Raw genomic sequence first — 19,783 nt, 5'->3', positions numbered from 1 at the left:
AATACTAAGACTATGTTTCCACTGGCCCAAGCAGATAGGGTTGCCCTTTCCTAGAGTGTTAGTTTACCATAACATAGTGCAATATTCTCTCAACTGCCCCGAATTAAAAGCAAAATGTAAGAGCTACCTTAAGACGAGAAGAAATTGAGGCCAAGCCCACCTCTAGCCTAATACACAGAGGTGCTGTATACTCTTTGCAAAACAATGTATTTCTAGTATCCTGTAGGAAAAATCGTTCTCCCAACCATCCCCGTATATGAAGCCCTTCACTGATTGGACCACCAATCTGTGTGTGTGATAGGCACCCTCTAGAATGGGCTGCCCAATTTAGGATTGTAGTGCTTCAAAGCTTTTTGGTACCGCTTCATCTTGGCAGCCGGCATACCCACATGCTTCTGATATTCTCCTTTAGATGTAAAAGTCAAGCCTGTCAATTGAAACTTATAGAATTTCTTCATTTTCTCATTTCTTATTCCAAGCTACCTTTGTGCGATCTTTATCTGGTATATTAAGCATTTTCTGTTCTCTCTCTTAATGTTGCATTTTCTTCAAAGTCAACAAGGGATCAACATTTTCCAAAGAGTACATCTGACGCTGCATAGGATGACACCTGTTCAAATTGTCAATATATCTAGAAAAGATCAGGGCAAGCATGCACCCAGGCTTAACACTAGCATACACTTGGAAGGGAGTGGTCAGCAGCTCCTTTGGTTATACTTGTGTGAGGTATTTTCTGACCTCTCACACCTTTTTCTTGTTCTTTTTATGATGTGAGAGTATGTATGGTGGGCTGACAAACCTTTAACATTTATAGTACAGAACACTTGAAACTGGGCAGGACTGGTAATTTGGTGGAGCCAGCCTTTGGCAGAAATTGGTAACAAAGACTGCCCCTGGTATTTTGAAACTGTATAGTGCTCATTATAATCATGTCACTTTTTGCATGGTTCAGTTGAGTAGAGGGTAACCTGGTCATTATCCCTCTATTGCTCATTCTTCTTTTTGATAAGTCTGTGTTACCCCCTGGACTGGCCACTAAGGGGGCTTGGCAACTCCATCCTATCCAAACACAGCACCACGCCTTCCAGAACTCAAGTCCAGGCTCAGAAACAAAAGGTTAAATTCTAACAAGATGCTGTCAACTCTTTTGTTGGAACCTCCTTCAAAACTGACTCTGACAGCTTTCACAGTCAGTGAAGATGCTATTGAAGGAGTTGATGTTGGAGGAAAATATTTGTATGGCGAGAGAAGGTTAATGTAAACTACAGGAATATTCTCCTAGCAAAGCACTGTTTTAGGCCTTAGAGCTTCATCCGGATGAAGTAGTTATTCAGCTGTGACAAAGGGACGCTCCAAATGCCTAATAAGGACTGTGGCCACCCAGAGAAAAGTGATTTTGAGGCTGATAATAAACTTTCCCACTATAATACTGAGACTAGCTTGTATAAGTGGCCTGGGCAATTGACCACAAAAGGACATCCCTTAACCCTCTGGCCTTCTTCCAGAGAACGTTTTCTCTTTAACAACTGTATCCTGAAAAGTCACTGAAGCCTTGGAATTGCCATTGCCTTCTGCTGAGGCAAAGACTCTATATTTTAATGTGATCTTGCAATCCCAACCACCACTTAATCAGTGGTTGAGCACTTGTTTCCATATAATAAGGCCATCTTGGATCCTGCCATGGCTTCTTTGGAGAAACTTTTTTCAGGTCACCGATACTCCAATTGTCTTAGTCCCACAAACAGTGACTCCCACTTTTTGTCCTCCCAAACATCACTAAAAAATCTGATTGTGTGAATGTCTCCCATTGAACCAAAACCTAAGACTTCCCCAGGGATAGAAAATCAAATTTTGACTGTCTGGTTTGACAGCTTTTGCCTCTGGCAGCCTAGATAGCTGCTCTACAAATTCCTCTTGTCTTTGTTTATAATTTAAGGGAATTAGTAAAACCTACAGTAATCATCTTGACAGACCAGATGAAAATAGTATTTATAGACCTGGACAATGACTAACTAGATTCATGCAATAAATGTTGAAACATGGTCTAGTCCCTGCAGACTTCCTTGGTCGATCCATGGGGACAGAGGTTATGCTGTTTCGGCATGATTGGATGCGTATCTCTGCATACATAAGAGATGTCCAAGCTACACTCATTGACATGCCATTTGATGCAGAGATGCTGAATGACGAGAAAGTTCTGGGCATACTCCAAGGGAAACTGCCTTTACTATTAAGGCTGATCCACGTGTGCCATTTCCCCACAAGCTAAACCACGCTTGCCTTAACCACACATATGCTTGGGTAAGGCAGTGTATGGTCTAGCTATCTGGATGGGCGGGGAGACCGAGAGGACGCGTCTGGAGAGGAAGCATTGGAACAGGAAGTTCCAGATGTGGACAGGTAAGTGGGGCAGTTTTAACAGGCTGGGTGTTGGTTTTAGGGCTCAATGCGGGGGAATCAGGGTAACTCTTGGAAGGGGGTGGGTTTTGCAGGCTATAATTTTAGGGCCTAGGGCGGAGGAGGGGGTTGGGGTAGTTTTAGGGCTAGGGCAGAAGTTGGGGAGTTAGGGGTGAGGGTAGGCTTTAGGGCGAAAGGTTTTAGGCCTCATGGAGGGAAGAAGTAGGGGTAGTTTCACAGGTAGCGCGGGGTAAGATTTAGGCCTCCGGGTGGAGGGGGGGTCGAGATATTTAAAAAAAAAACTGTGGCAAGGTTTAGGAAGGGGTAGTTATAAGGGCAGGACGGGGTAGATTTTAGGCCTCTCTTAGGCGGAGGTAGGGGGGCATAGAAATTTAGGGGGGTCAGGGTACGGGCGAACTTAACCACACATATCCCTTTACCAATCATGCCTTTACAAGGAAAATCATGGTAAAGGCATGCATGATAAAGAAATGTGTGTTTAAGACGCATTCGTAGTTCTGGCTGCGTTGTAGAGGCACAAATGATTTAGCCAAGCGTTCCCCTGTCATACATCCTACTCCAAGGCAATGTAGCCTCAGCAAAGACAACCTTTTCAGTTTCTCAAACGACATCTCAGCTGCTCTACTGCACCTTTCGGGGCAGTGGTTGATGTAGTGAATACCATCAACAGCTAGATACAGTCTCCATCATCCTCAGTGGCAATGCTGCCTTCAAATCACAAGTGTACTATCACATCTGCCACCCTGAAAAGTGCAGAGTGGATAATCCACTCCTTCTGGGCCCAGCTGAAACCATGAAAGACAAGGGAAGTGACCAAATGCAGTTTCACATTAGTCATGCGCACCACCGAGATCTGTTACACCCTAGCCAGGAAATATCCTCTCAAAGGCATTTACCCATTCCGCTAGGGTCCTACATGCTTTCACTACTCCCAGTGGTGACATCTTCTGCACCATAACATGATCATACTTTTTGCAAACCATGTCTCAGGCATTTATTGATTACTACTTTGTCTGAGATGCGTATTATGTCTTCCTTGGTTAACTGGCACTATGTAATTGTACCTCGTAGATAGTTACTGCTATTCAACTCATTCATAAGGGTAGGAATCTGTGGGAAGATGTATCCTTGGGTGCAAAAAAAGTGTCAAGAACTGATACCACTCTGCTGGTTGCTGAATAACATACTTCAGAGGCTATACTACCCTGGAATGGCTATAGTTTCAGTTGTAAGTGTCAAACCTTAGAAGTAGGCAATACCACTAGGGGCCCACTAGAACAAGCACAATTAGTTGCATGTAGGTATATAGTTCATATAATGTTAGAAATCATTAACCGCATGCGTGCGGCTGCTTTTCCCGCTGTATGCGGCATTTTAAAAATTACCGCGTTACATGACGAGCTCAGCTCGTCATCAGCACACGGCAGGTAACGTTGATGACGAGCTGAGCTCGTCATCAGCATGGAAGTGGTTAATTAAACATTCACAGTGTAGTAGTTTAAAATTAATTTTTCATGATTCTAATTTTCTTGGGAATTAATGAACCAGCCAATCTGTGTTTGGTCCTTTGTGCGCCCCACAAGCCTGGGGCTTTTTCAAGGCTATATAGGGTGTATCATTTTTATAAAACATAAAAATAAGTGCAGTGACACATAACAAGTAAAGCAGACATGCAAATAAAAGGGATTGTAGTAAATCATAATACAATGGTAACGATGTGAACAGAGAGACAACAGATAAAAAAAGAGTAAATAAATCTTGCCATTATTATATAGTATACAAATTTCAGCAGTATATGCGTGCTCTTCACTCTAAGGTTATCACTGCACTCTGTTCCACACGATATCTAGGTGCATAACAATGCGCATTTATTGGAAAAAAGAGAGAAGAGGTAGGGCATAATGATGTATTAGGTTACAGGGGAGCTGTTGCTGACTGCATTGATCTGTGTAAGGGGGTGGAATAAAAACGTCTTCAGTTGTAAACCAGTAAGTCATACCTAATAGTTGGAGACAAAGATCATTGAGTTTAGTGTCCATAAAGGCATACAGTTTTCCTTGGATGTACTAGTAGTAAAACTTTATTAACGTCCAAAAGGCCATAAAAGTACAGAATAAAACGAAAATGGACAAACTTAGCAGCATCATAAATCAGAGGATGTCCCAATGGTTGAAGGTCACAAGTTGCAGGTATAAAAACACATTTAAGAGCAATAACATCCAGATAAAGTGCATAGTGGCATAGCATCGTATTTCAGTATATTGTCCAAATAGATAAAAACATAATACAACATAATACCCAATATGCATAAAAATAAAGTTACTGTTCATATATGTCTCAAACATTACATAGGGGAAATGGAACAAATAAAAACACTTTTGTGAATTTATTTACAACTAAGGATAAGGACCAGAACGTCAAAAATAGATGGATTGCATGTTCAAGTAAAAAGAGGAGGAGGACATAAACAGCAATAAAGGGTCTACTATGTGTTGCTACAATTGTAGTGATTGAATCTAGATTCTTGAACAGCGCTTGGAAAGGAGCCAATGAACCCATTGTAACCACTATGAACACAAACTGGGAAACAGTCATCCAGCAGCTAGAAATAAAAGGCCAGGTGGTTGTGGCCTATTGCCAGGCTATACCCCTTCAGAGGCAACAGAATGGCAGAGCTCACTAAGTTCAGGTAGGCAATATGGTAAGGGTGTCCAAGAACTGAAAAACCAATTATGTCATAGATTGAATATAAAGAGAACCTACATTCACCTAACTATCCTTTAGAGGTCGGAAAAAGTTCCTAAAAGTAAAACACATAGTCCGACAGTGTTTCTATTGCTACTTATATGGAATAAGGACTACAGAAATCAAATTTAACGAGCTAAAGGAATCAATGGGAAGAAATCTGGAACATATGGATCAAGCCACAAATGGATATCTCCTAATGGTGAATGCTGTGATCCTGCCGGGGTCAGTTGTAAAGATCCTACGAGCCACCAGGAATCTATAAATGTCCAAAATGAGGCAGAAGGGACAGATCCATTTGCGCCTAGGGCGCAAATAGAATGGGTAAAAGAACATGAAGTGATCAGTATCCTCAAGTTTGTGCCGACACAATTTGCATTCTGACATCAGAGGAGTCTTGAGACTATTTTCTTGTAAAGGCCCTGAACGGCTGACCGCCAAAATGAAATGAAATGGTGCTAGACTTTTTGCCAAAGGAGGGGCTGATCTCATAGAGTTAACCCTCAAATTTATGCGCATGTTTGCAAAAGAAGAGTCGGAGTGATAGGGGACCCATGTTAGTTGATTAATTAACATTCCATGGCTCAATTACGTTAAGAACATTTTAACTCAGCTTGGACGTTCAGATCTATTTGATTTCCCTGATAAAATAAGAAAAGATGATTTGACATGGATAAAATTACACTTGTCAAACATGAAGTCGGCAGAGCTGGAGGAGACCGAGTTAATGAAACCGTCAGTTAAAGCCCATTTTCAGTTTGAAACTAACCCCGAGATTGAACCTTACCTGAGGGTTGTTACGAAGCCATTTAGTTTTAACTTGATTCACTTCTTTCTGGGTAACTCGCAAGTTTGGAGCAGGATGAGTGACCTAGGTCCTTGTACTTGTGATAATTTCTCGACTCAGTATACAATGCATTTTACTATGTTCTGTGACCATGTGGGAGTGCAGGGCGGATATACAGATGTGGAGGCTGAATTTATTGTCGAACAGGGGATACTTTATTATCGGTAGTCACAGTTTTCTGTTTGGTAGCAGGGTCACAAGTCTCTTCCTCTGGGTTGGTCTTCTCGCTGTCAGGGTGGCTGGTTGTAGATGCCAGTGCCAGTCTTCCTTCTTCATGTTGGAGGTAGATGGGATGTGGTTCTGGTTTGTCCGTTGTGCTAGCTTCACCTGGAGGCTCGCCAAGAGGAGAGAAATAGAGTCTGTCAGTTTACTGGGACACAGGTTTTAACCCCTCACCTACACCCAGTAGTACCTAAAGAGGTAATAAACTGTGATGGGGTGAAATTTAGCCCAAATTGAAGAGATTTTCGGGGATAGGAAATGACTAGGGAAATTATCGGGTTGTCAGGGTTTAGGGGGATGGCTGTGTGGCCAAGGTCGCGATTGTGGGGACTGGACCGATGGGCGCTTTACACCAACAATTCCCTTTGTGCTCCCCTTTTTTAGAATTAGCCCGGGTTCCCCTCTCCACCCTCCTCCTGCAGCAATACCAACCCACTTTCCCCAGAACCAGCGTCACTCACCGGCTCCGCCGCAACTCTCCTGAGTTGCGGGCGCTCTTCAGCTTCCTCTGGGGGACGCCACCACTCTTCCGTCCAGTGGTCGTCGGTCTCCTCCGCCGCTTGGGTCGCTGTCCTTACTCCCGATGGTCTGCTCCGTGTCTCGCTCTCTGCGTCCTGCTCCACGCTTCGCTTCTCTTCCTCGTTCGGCTCCTCCTCCAGCTCCTTCCTCCCGCAGGTCAAAGACGCCTCTTCCTGCATTAGTCCCAATTTTACTGGTGCAGTCGTAGTGCTTCCGGGGTCAGCTCCTCCCACCTCCGACTCCGGACCTCGCTGCGGAGAGACAGGAAAGGTGGGTATTTCTTTTCCTTGCTTCAGGTGTTGTCTGTTTTTGCCCCCATAGTTCCATCCTCTACACGCGGGGACTTCTGGCCGCGGTAGTCCTAGGTATTGCAGTTCCCCGAAGTTCACCCTCTTACATTCCCTTTCCCGTGCTGTCTTACTACTAGGGGTTTTCCCTTGGGGATATCTTGATAGGAAGTCCACATTCCCTTGGTCTGCTCCCTTTCGATGTTGTGTTCGGAATCTGTAGGGCTGAAGAGCCAGAAACCACCTCAATACTCTGTCGATGTTCCCTTTATTACGTGCCACCATTCTAGAGGTGCGTGATCAGTAAATAGGGTAAATTCCCTTCCTTCCAGGTAATACCTTGGGGTTTCTTTAGCCCATTTGATGGTCAAAGCCTCTTTTTCTATTACAGCGTAGTTCCGCTCCCTCAGGAATAGCTTTCGGCTGATATACAAGATCAGTCTCTCCTCTCCCTGTCGCGTTACTTGGGATAATACGGCTCCTATTCCTTGGTTGGATGCGTCGGTTTGTAGGACAAAGGGGAGGGAATAGTCAGGACTGGCTAATACCGTGTCTGATGTGAGGGATCTTTTAAGGGACTCAAATGATCGCAGGATTTCTTGGGTGGGATGTTTTAATTGAGCTTCTGTATTTGTTGTTTTCTGCAATAGATTCGTGAGGGGGGCTGCTGTTTGAGAAAAGTTAGGAATAAATCTTCGGTAATAACCGAGTAACCCTAAGAAGGCTCGGAGATCTTTCTTGGTTTTTGGCAATGGGATTTGGGAGATGGCCTGTGCTCGTATCACTCCTTCTCCTAATAAATAACCCAAGTACTTGACAGTTTGGGCTGCCAGATGGCTTTTAGCCGGGTTGATCTTAAGTCCATGTTGCTCTAATGCCTTAATTACTTGTGACAGATGGTCCATGTGTTGGTCCTAGTTGTCACTATAGATGACTACGTCATCTATGTATGCGCCGGCATACTTCTCATGAGGCTGTAGAATACAGTTCATGGCCCTCTGGAAAGTAGCCGGGGCTCAATGTAATCCAAAGGGTAACAGTTTGAATTGTTACAACCCATCGCGAGTGGAGAATGCAGTCTTTTTTTTGTCTTGTGGACGCAAAGGGATTTGCCAATACCCTTTACAAAGGTCCAGGGTGCTAATGTATTTGGCTCTCCCTATTTTCTCCACCATTTCGTCCACCCTGGGTAGGGGATATGTGTCGAACTCTGAAATGTAATTGACTTCTCGAAAGTCAATGCAAAAACGCACAGAGCCATCCGGCTTCGGTACGAGGACTATCGGCGAGTTCCATTTGCTGATGGATGGTTCTATAATATCCATCTGTAACATCTTCTGCACCTCCTCACGTATAGTAAGGCGGCGTGCCTATGTCCATGCCTACTCTGCTGAAGGGTTCTTCTATGATTGGTAGGGGACATAGTGGGGTGCGGGGTGGTTTATACCGGCTGTGTCGCTGGCATATGGGGCATTCCTTACAATATTTCTTTACATGTTCCCACTCTGTAATCTGTTTCTCAGTTTTGTCCGCCCCAAAGTGTCCTCCTAATAAATGGCTATGGGCTAGGAATCACACTTTCTTCCTAAAGGGCATAGGAATCAACAGTTGGGGCGTCTGGGTGGGACTTCCTTCTTTTCCTATATAACAACCCATTCTTAATAAAAAAATAAGGACCTACATGAAGGGGGGTCTTCTAGGTCTAAGGCGTTTTTCCAGGCTTCTTGCAATACCGGATCTTCTCTTTGGGTAGTACGAATGTTTGTCGGTTTCCCCGGGATTTTCTTCTGGTAAAATTGGTAATACAGTAGGGGTCTTTCCTTTCTCCGCCCTTCTCTGTTTTCGTCTCTTCCGTGGTTTGGAAATCGGCCATTCCGGTTTTTCTTCTCCTGAGAAGGGGGCTACGGCCCACCAGTCTTCCTCTTTGCTCTGGTTGTGCTTTATCATCTGGGAAAGGTGTGGATAGTCATTCCCAAGAATGACTTGTTCAGGTAGATTAGGAATGAGTCCCACCTTCAAGGATGTACCAGGATCATTCTTGTGTTGAATTTGGACTCGGGTAGTTGGATATTGCTTGGTATCCCCGTGTACGCAACGTTTAGCAAAGGTTCCATCGATGGGTCCAATCCATGGTTCCCAATCTTGTGGACGGACAACACTTTGACGACACCCTATGTCAGCTAGGGCCATGGTTTGCTGTCCATTCACCATCACCGTACAGTGATAAGGTGGAAGCGGCTTTTCAGATGAGGAACGATAATAATTTCGGGCCATCCCTATTTCCATCGGTTCCTCTTCCAAGGGCAGAATCGTGCAATGTGACCCATTCCGCCGCAATGGAAGCATTGTGGTCCTGGATTTGGTGGTCTGAATACAGGGGTTGGGGTAACCACTCTGGGGATAAGTGTTACTGGGTTCTTGGGAAGTCAGGGACGGGGTGGTCTGTGTTCCTGGTGCAGCCTTAGTGCTTCCGGGGTCAGCTCCTCCCACCTCCGACTCCGTACCTCGCTGCGGGGAGACAGGAAAGGTGGGTGGTTTTTTTTCCTTGCTTCAGGTGTTTGCTTGTTTTTGCCCCCATTGTTCCGTCCTCTACGCGCGGGGACTTCTGGCCGCGGTAGTCCCAGGTATTGCAGTTCCCCGAAGTTCACCCTCTCACAGACCACTATCATGATATCCATAGAAGGTTCCTCGTTCCAATGCTTAAGGGGAAAGGCTTTACTCAGGTCAAACCTGCTTTACTGTACTTGCAACTGCTTAACGACCCATGGGAGATTTTTAACATTGCTAGCTTCTTCGTCGCAGCTGTCAAACTAAGGAAAAAACTGCTCCCTATGCAATCCAATGTGTATTTGTGAAAGGCTATTTTATGATTAATTTTTAAACACTGGCCTTTTTACACGGATTTATTTATAGTAGGACGCCCTGTTTTAAAATGTTTTATTTACAGCTAAGATTTATAACTTTATGAATTCTGATTTATAGCCTCCAGGACTGTATTTCGGCACGCTCATCCTTGATGATTTGGATATGATATTTTATTGTGTGTTATATGTGACTTATGTATCATTTTTATGGTACTCTTATGGTTTTTAATAACCAAATAAAGTGGTTTGATGATGATGATGGTTGATTGATGCCTCTGGGCTTCCAAAACATTCCAGTAGGTTCTCTTTAAGATGGTCTTAAAATTAGGAGTGATGCATTCAGGGAAGATGTAAAAAGGCTGCAGACCTAGTTTTGTAAATCATTCCTTGATGTGGGTGGACCAATTGATCTGGTTACCTAGATCTATACAGATCCAGTTCAGGGTTGAATCAAAGTCTGATCCAATAGAGAAAGAGGTCTCACGGCAGCAATATAATCTATACCTTTATGAGCAGTATCTAGGGTAATACGTAAAGTAGGGGCAGACTGGGCGAGTTTCAGCAAGGACTTGGGAAACTTAACCTCCTTAGATTTTAGCAAGTTTTAATTTGTAAGTGCCCATAACTCATCACCATAAAGTACAGCCATCTGAATTTTGGCTCTGTAGACTTTCAGTTCTGGGGAAGTAGGCTGCAGTTATGAGGTTTTGTGCATTTTTAAACTATCGCAAGAGGTATGAGGGATACTCAAGCTACTTTTGAGGATCTGGGGGGACAAGGAAAGGGAGTTAGAGATACTTACTCAAAGGTTATCAAAAGTTTGAACAAGCTGCAAGGGAAGTGGATCCTAGGGTGAGTTGATACTTAAGATTCTATGGGGTCTAAAAGCCATAAGTTTGATCTTTTGCCTGTTAATTTCTAACTCTCTTGAGGGACAAACGCCCTTAAATTTAGTTAGAAGAATTTGTAGGCCAAATGCAGTTCTAGAGTGAAGTAGGGTGTCTACAAAGAGGAGTGCTGGGATGTTAATTCCGCTCAGCTGTGGAACGTTGTAATCACTACCCCATTGATAAAGAGAGAAAATAGAGTAGGTCCCAATACACACCTTTGGTGCACTCCCCTGCATATGGGGATGGGATCTGTCGGTTCACCCCTTGGGCCCCATCTCGCCCTCTCAAAACTAGATTGATGAAGCCAAACAACTATGTTTAGAATTTCAGGAGGGACGCCCTGATCACAGAGGACCTCCCAGACAATACACCCTGGGGACCAGATCGAACGCGGCCCTAAGGTCAACAAAAGCAGCGTAAAGTGGTCTTTGGATAGAATGGTGTGTTTCCAAACAATGAGAAGAAATCGAAGCCCTTGATCTAGGGTGCTAATCTTGCGCCAAAAGCCAGCCTAAGAAGGGGACGACATTTTAATGTCATCTGGCCAGTCCTGAAGCTTAGTAAGTAGCTGAGAACATATGATTTTTTTGGAGGTTTTCAAGAAGGCTTATTGGTCTATAGGTATTGGGTTCAATCCTGTCTCCCTTTTATTAAAAATGGGAATGATATGGGCTCAGCCCAAGTAGAAGGTAAATTAGCCCCTTTTAAAATTTCATTTGAAAAAAGATTTATATAATGGGCCCAGATGTCAATTTCGGGTTTATTTAATCATCTGGAAGGGTGTCTGGTCCAGGGGCCTTACCTTAGTGTAAAAGGTTATTAGCCAATTTCATATCCGTCAGGGAAAAAGACAGATCTTTGCACATAGGCAGAACAATGTGAGGAGTGGCAAGATTCGAATGAGCGTGCGAGGGGTCAGCATAGACTGTTGAAAAGTGGTCTGTCCAGACTGCTGGTGGTATAAAATGATCAGTCTTGGGGGTGGCCCCGGCAAGGCCATGAGTAATGATCCGCCAGAATAAAACCTCTTGCCTGCCCTGTGGAGCATTTAGCAATTCCTGCCAGACAGAGTAATTTCATTTACATTGTTTGGCTTTTAGGATCATATTGTCAGATTTGAAAGCAGTTTGAAAAGCAATGTTCTTTAACCACCCTTCTAAGGTGTGTCTTGGCCCTACGGCAATCTTTGTCCTATCAAGGAATTGATTTAGGTGGTTTGTTCTGGTGTGGTTCATACAGCCTTGAAAAAAGGTCTTTGAGAGACTTAAAAAAGGAGGAATGGTTGTCTAATACCAACTTAATAGGGCTGGAAGAGAATTCCACATTAGCATCATGGCCAGAAAAAGGGTATACATTTCGTCAAAGAGTTCATAATTGTTTGCTGTAGAGGGCCATTTGATGCCCCTTCTGTTATTTGAGATCAATGGAGAGGATAAGAACTGTATTATGGGGGCTGAGAGGTCATGAAGAAGGTCACCTGACAGTATCAGTTTTAAGTCATTATGGTTACTGTCATCTCTAGTAGTAACCTTGAAGCTACTAAGATTATTACAAAGTATGATGTCAATGTTGCAGTAATCAATACAGAATTTCTTATCGCCCCTTTTGAACTTGAAAGCTCAAAATTTATCAGACTCAGATATTCTGTTTCAAGCCCTGAGACCAAAGTAGTGTCAAGGAGGCTAGCAGTAAAGCAGCAGTAGTCTGAGATGGAATACCAAGGGCTTTGTCTATGCTTTAAGTTATAGAAAAGTCTATGGACACGTAGGTGGTATTGAAGTCACCCACTAAAATTGTGAACTCTGAACTAGAGTGCTAAGAAAGAACGTAATCCACAATGGCAATAGTCGAAGATTCCTTGCTTTTGGTAGGCGTACAATTGTAAATGTTGAGAACATTGATCGCGCTCCCTTTACAGGGGCTACGGCTGAATCCTAAGATATTTGGTGACAAAATTTCCAGCCTTTTAACTCGACAGTGAAGAGAGATTTTAATCCAAATTTTCAGGCCACCAGATGGTATGGCTTTTAAGGATGATAAGGCGTTTTTACAAAAGGAAATGTAGCCAGATCTATGGAAAGAGAGGATACAGCCCATGATTCCTGAATTAGAATTATATGAAAGGATGTTGGATGTATTACTGTAGTAACGCATTGGTTCATAACATATGACCACTAAGCAGATAATTGCTTATTACAATTCCAGATGACGACACTGACAGGACCAGTTAGGGTTCGGCTCAGTGTCTACCATACTGATGCCTAACAATCTTTGTCCTGTACTTAATTTGATCCAGTGGTTCACTGTGGGAGCCACAGCACTTATTTTTGGGTATTGTCACTTATTTTTAGTAATTAGACATTTCCTGAGAGCAAGAGAGAGAAAACACAAAAGTGAAAGGAGGAGGAAGACAAAGACCGAAAAACTGTTCTAAAGAGAGAAAGCAGGAACCTGCAGGAGTGAGATAAAGGGGAAGGTGTGTCTGGCAGTGGATTAAAGAGGCTGAGGTGAATTCAGAACCATGCAGCTTTGGCTGACATCTAAGAGCTTTGGGCACTAGCGCTCATTCTGCTGCAAATTAACCACTGGTTTTGGCTCATACTTGATTACATTTGGCAACCGGGTTGAAGATGCATACCACTTTTGATGGAAATACTGCTCTGACCATACATTTAACCATATTTCTACACCATTCTAACATGGCTGTCCTTTTTTCAGGCTTAATACTCTGACTTGTTGATTCTTCCCTCTATCATCTGACACAACCTCTGCCGTATGACCACATTACGCCTTTCTATTGTGATTTAACAAGTATCACACAGCTATCACCCTATGTTCCCACCTTTCCAATATGATTTCCCTCGTATGCTCATTTGTAATGTGACATTGCTAGTACCTCTGATCCCTTTTCTCTCCTTTATCTTAAGACCACATCCACTTCTCCTATAATGGACTGCACAGCATGACCACACTGCTCCTTATTTCGGACAGCAGAAGACTCGTTTTCCTTCCTCCATCCAAGTTCGCTAGGGAAGCGTCCATTTGCGCACATTTTTCTCTCACTTTCTGCTGCTCAAGCTTAATTGCCGCATTATCTCATGTCCCCAGTGTTCCATTATGGTCACCCTTGTATGTTCATCTGCCCCAATGACACTAGCTAGTATTTCTGACCCATCTCCACCTCCTTATCTAAACACCACTTCCCTTCTATCCCATACAATAGACTGCACAACATGATCACACTCCACTCCTCCTTTTGGACCGCAGAGACCCATTACCCTCCTTCCGACTTCATTAGGTGAGCGCTCGGTCCTGCACGACTTTCTCTCCCTTTCTGCTGCATTATCTATAACAGTTTTTTTCTTACTCTTCATCTGAGGGATATGCTTATGGCGGGTAATGCATATTAGAACTTTGGATATATTCCTCCAGCCTGACTCCTAGCACCAACCGTATCAGAACTATTTGTCTTTTTCAAACCTCCCGTTCTAACAAAACCCCAGGCCTGCACATCGCAAAAGAGCCGAAACGTGTTGGCTGGCTCATTAATTCCTAAGAAAATTAGAATCATGCAAAATGCATTTTAACCCTACCACTCTGTGAATGTTGTACTGATTAGAGTTTGACTCTCATTGACAATTTCTAACAGTGCATGAACTGTATACTCAAGAGGCCGAATGCGTCTAAAACCTAATAGTGCCAAATAGTGGCGCTGCGGTCTGTACAATTTGACATGGTCCCATTATCATTTTCAAGATGTACGTAACATTTTCCTTAACTCGTATTTTCCACTTTTTTTTTATCCTGTTGCTTTTTCATGTAGATTCATATTTCTGTGTTATGACTGAGAATTGAAAAGTATTACACAAAACAGAGCCACCCAATATTCCCAAGGGTACTGGGTATTGAAAAGGGCAGAGTTGGAAATATAAAAGGTATATAGATCTCACAAGCTGTTTCTCAGATTAAACAGATCACCAGCTTTCAAGGATCTCACTGGATCATATATCTCACATATTCCACCGATCTATACTTCAGACCAGTGGTGATGAACTTGTCAAAAGTTGTGTTAATATAGATGATTACATGCTTCTGCATGAGTCATGAAGCAGCCTTTCCTTTTCTCCTGTTCACTAATGCGTCACATGAACTATGTCTTCTTTATATATCCAAGTATCACCTTAACATTGCTTTGGTGGCCTCCCCTCTTCCATGGGTGTCCATCAGAAGGTATGATGGCTTTCATAGTCTAGAATGGTCACCATATAGCCGGGGGTACCAGTGTGCTGGCTCGTAAGAAGGCTGCCCTTTTGTGAGGCTCTGGTAGCTGGAGGGTAAGTGTTTGTACACATCTAGTGGTTGTTTGATTGTTGAGAAGCAAAAGGAATTGTGTGGCTGACAGCCGGAGTGGCACCTTTATGACAGACTAACCTGATGGGTCTCAGGGGCACTGGTGAAGTTTACTGGAGCTGCCTGACATGGGCCCTGGGAACTGGAGTCTGGATAGTTGGTTTTCTGATGAGCAGCGGGCCCAACGTGGAGCAACGTTGACACCTACCCGCCCCCACTTTTCGGGAGTAGATATACCGCTGACTTGCTGGGTAGAACGGTTTCCATGTCGGTAGCCCTTAGGCGCTACGCCTGACTGAATGTCTGGCTTCTCAGTCTACCCTTTTGGACATGCCCTTTGATGGCCATTGCCTGTTCGGTTACCAGGCGGAAAACATGCTCGATCGTTTCAACGACTATGGCTACGGCCAGATACTTGTGCCTCGCAGCAACCTCTCGCCCCATGCATTCTACCTTTCACCCCTTTTGTGGCTATGGAAGGGGTGCCCCACCAGGTTCCATCCAGAGTAACAGGGCTGCGCAAGCTACCCTGCCTATGCGTGCCTGAGGGCGTGGGACCCAGCGTCCCGGGTCTTGGGGCAAGTCCACCAATGCCCCTCCTGCAGCAGTCTCCAACCCTTCCTAATTCGACCTTTCAGGGCCGCCAGTGGGCGGGAGGATCCGCCATCGCCTCCCCCACTGGCACCACATCATGTCGGACAGGTGGGTTTTGCTGATAGTCCGAAGGGGCTACTCCCTCCCCTTCGATACTACCTCTCCATCCATGCCACCAACACTCCATCGCATGTCAGAGAATCTTTTGGCCCATCTCCGCCAGGAAGTTACGGCTCCCTTGGCCAAGGGAGTCATCGAGCACGTTCCTGCCCCAGAAGTAGTTTGTGGTTGTTATTCCCAATACTTTCTGGTACCCAAGAAGGACAAGGGCCTGCGTCCTATCTTGGACATCCGGAACGGCAATCGCTTCCACCGGAAGGAGAAGTTCAAAATGCTGACCCTCGCTCAGGTCATGTCTGCTCTCGACCCTAAAGACTGGATATTAGCGTTGGACTTGCAGGATGCTTATTTTCACATCTCCATCCTGCCGGTCCATTGGCGTTACCTATGGTTCATGGTAGGCCACAAGCACTTTCATTTTACCGTGCCTCCCTTTGGCCGTACCAGCGCCCCTCGGGTGTTCATGAAAGTGATGGCTGTGGTCGCAGCTCATCTGCGCAGATCAGGGGTTCCAATCTTCCCCTATCTCGATGACTGGTTGTTGAAGGCGGGCTCGCCCCCGACTATCGTCTCCCACCTCCAGACTACGGCAGACCTCCTTCGTACCCTGGGGTTTACCATCAATGTGTGGAAGTCACACCTGATTCCCTCTCGGAACCTTCTTTTTATCGGAGCAATTCTGGACACAGCACAGCTTCGGGCTTATCCTCTCGAGCATTGAGTCTGGGATATTCAGGCTATGAGTCCGATCTTTCAGCCTCTATCCCGGGTTTTGGTCCAAATGACCCTCCTGCTGGACCTCATGGCCTCCTGCATCCTGCTGGTGGACTATGCCAGATGGCATATGCCGGCTCTGCAGTGGGACCTGAAGTTCCAGTGGACACAGCATCAGGGGAATCTTTCTGATTGCATCCAGTTCTCGGAGGGCAGTGCACACCAACTGCAGTGGTGGCTAACGAACCAGGATTGGGTAAATGGCAGATCCATCTCCCTTCCCCAACCAGAGTTTACTGTGGTGACAGATGCATCACTGCTGGGGTGGGGCGGCCACATGGGAGAGGCAGAGATCAGAGGCCTCTGGTCTCCGGCGGAGTCTGGGCTCCATATCAACCTTCTGGAGCTGCGGGCGATCCGGCTTGCACTGAAAGCATTCCTCCCCTCTGTCCGGGGCAGTGTAGTGCAGGTGTTCACGGACAACACCACCGCCATGTGGTACTGCAACAAACAGGGCGGGGTGGGGTCGTGGACCCTTTGATAAGAGGCTCTGCGCCTCAGGATATGGCTGGAACACCAGGGCTTCACCCTGGTAGTTCAACACCTGGCAGGTTCCCTGAATGCCAGGGCGGACAAACTCAGCCGCCGGTGCAGGATGGATCACGAGTGGCGTCTGAACTCGGACGTAGCACAAGGCCTCTTTCAGCGATGTGGAGAGCCTTGGTTAGATCTATTCGCCACCGAAGAGAACGCTCAATGTCATCAGTTCTGCGCGTTGGAATTTCCATGTCGGCACTCGCTCGGAGACGCTTTTCGTCGCGAGTGGAGCTGCGGTCTGTTGTATGCCTTTCCGCCTATACCACTTCTGCCCAGAGTGCTGAAGAAGATCAGGCCGAAGTCATCCTTGTGGCTCCGGACTGGGCACGAAGATACTGGTATCCCAAGCTACTCAGCATGTCAGGCGATCCCCCTATTCATCTGCCTCTTCAGGAAGACCTTCTGTCGCAGCAGCAGGGGACGGTCCTCCACCCGAACCTGTCCAGTCTCCACCTCCATAAGTGGAGATTGAGCGGCGACAGTTGAGGCCGTTTGACTTGCCTCCTGAAGTCTGTGATTTGATTCTGGCAGCCAGGTGTCCCTCCACAAAATCGGTATACGCCTGCAGGTGGAACAAATTTGTGGCATGGTGCACAGCAAAGGCTATGGATTCACTCTCTGCCCCCCTTTCAGAGGTTCTCTTCTTTCTCTTGCCCAGCAGTGCTCTGCTCTGTGCACTGTCAAAGGCTACCTCTCTGCCATTTCAGCCTTCTTGAGGCTTCCTGATCAGCCTTCTCTTTTCAAGTCCCCTGTTGTAAATAGATTCTTGAAAGGCATCACTCACATGTTTCCTCCTGTTCCTTTCGTGGTGCCTCAGTGGGACTTGAACCTTGTTCTGACCTACTTGATATGCGCTCCTTTTGAGCCGCTTCACAATTGCCCTCTTCGTCTTCTGACTCTGGTTGCCATCACCTCTGCCAGGAGAGTGAGTGAGCTCCAGACTCTATCTTCTAAACCTCCTTTCCTCTCTGTCCATCCGGACAAGGTTGTCTTGAGGACGCGTCCTTCTTTCCTGCCCAAGGTGGTTTCAGCCTTCCATATCGGGCTGTCCATCACCTTGCCCACCTTCTTTCTGCCTCCGCATCCCTCGAAAGAGGAAGAGAGGCTCCACCGTCTGGACCCAAAACGTACGCTCTTGTTCCATCTAGACCGCACACGCCAGATCCGGGTGGACGACCAGCTCTTTGTTGGTTACGTGGGCACTAAGAAGGGACGGGCGGTGCACAAGCGGACCATCTCTCGGTGGGTCGTCTTGTGCATCAAGGTCTGTTGTTCCTTGGCGAAAAAGAAGCCTCCTGTTGAGCTGAGAGCCCATTCCACTCGGGCTACGGCGGCTACTACTGCCCTGGGTCGGGGAGTCCCCTTGCAGGACATCTGTCAGGCAACTACGTGGGCCTCGCTGCACACGTTCGCTAGACACTACTGTCCGGACAGCCAAGTCCGGAGAGATGGCTTTTTCGGCCGTTCCGTTCTCCAGGACTTTCTGGTGTGATCTTGGTTCGCAGACCCTCCACCGGGTTGGTATTGCTGGGGTATGTATTCTAAGGTAAGCAATCTAACACTAACCTGTTTCTTTCAGATGCACAAGTTACTTACCTTAGGTAACGATCTATCTGTAAGAAACTGTAGTTAGTGTTAGATTCCTTACCGCCCCACCCATCCTCCCCGTTCTGCGAACCGATATCTAGGGTTAAGGTATTTCCCTTTGAGGGTCCTAGTTTTATGGCACCAGTGTCTGTCTCTGGCATGGCTCTGCGTTCCTGTCGCGGAAAGCTATGTACAAGAACTGACTTCAGCGCGTGAGGGCAGCGTCTAAGTACTCCGATGACGTCATCCTAGCGATCACGACGCCGACAATGGACGCGGAGCCGCAGACGACGTCTACCGACGCGCAGGGGAACTGCTACGCAAAACTTTCCGGATCCAGTCTGACGCCTGGGGATATTCTAAGGTAAGGAATCTAACACTAACTACTGTTTTTTACAGATATATCGTTACCGAAGGTAAGTAACTTGTGCATTCACGGCAATTCCGTTTTTCAAACGTGTTCGTGGTACATTCTAAAACAAAAGCCCTCTTTACAAAACGTGAAATGGCTGCTCTACAAATGCTCCTACCGGTGGATGCGAACCTTGGTAAATAGCCGGTATTTACTTACGAGCCGTGCCCCATGCATGGTGCTTATGCGGGCTTTGCATGGAAAGGTGATGTTTCAGTGGTGCACAGCACCCCAACAGCGCGGTTGATGCATTTGCTACTTCTTTTGTAGACAACAAGGCAGGCGTCTGCTGCAGCAAATACGAATGCAGCCGTGTGTCTGCCTCGAAGGGACTGAGAGAAAAGTGTCAAGAGGGGGCAACAGTGGCTAATCTGTAGTGCAGGCAAACTAAAACGTGCACGATATGCACGGATGGCACACCCCATCTGTATTTACTGCCAGCCGATGGGAGACGACTCAGGTTAGTGCGGGCAGGCCACTGCCATGCGGAAAACAAAGCAGAAATGAAAGAGCTCCTTGGAGCTTGTCGCACTGAACTACAAAACACAGCAGCAGGAAGTTAATATATTGGCCCCAACAACGCCAGCAACATCAGTTAAAATCTGATCGGGGTTAGT

General features: G+C 45.8%; 1 protein-coding gene across 3 annotated transcripts in view; it reads left to right on the top strand.

Moving 5' to 3' along the window:
• The window catches only part of HOOK3 (hook microtubule tethering protein 3), a 1,014,571-nt gene that overhangs the window by 695,831 nt on the left and 298,957 nt on the right, over window positions 1-19,783 (top strand). The window lies entirely within an intron of this gene.

Source organism: Lissotriton helveticus, chromosome 2_1 (assembly GCF_964261635.1).
Source record: "Lissotriton helveticus chromosome 2_1, aLisHel1.1, whole genome shotgun sequence".
Lineage (NCBI taxonomy): Eukaryota > Metazoa > Chordata > Amphibia > Caudata > Salamandridae > Lissotriton > Lissotriton helveticus.
This window is presented reverse-complemented; position numbering and strand designations above follow the sequence as displayed.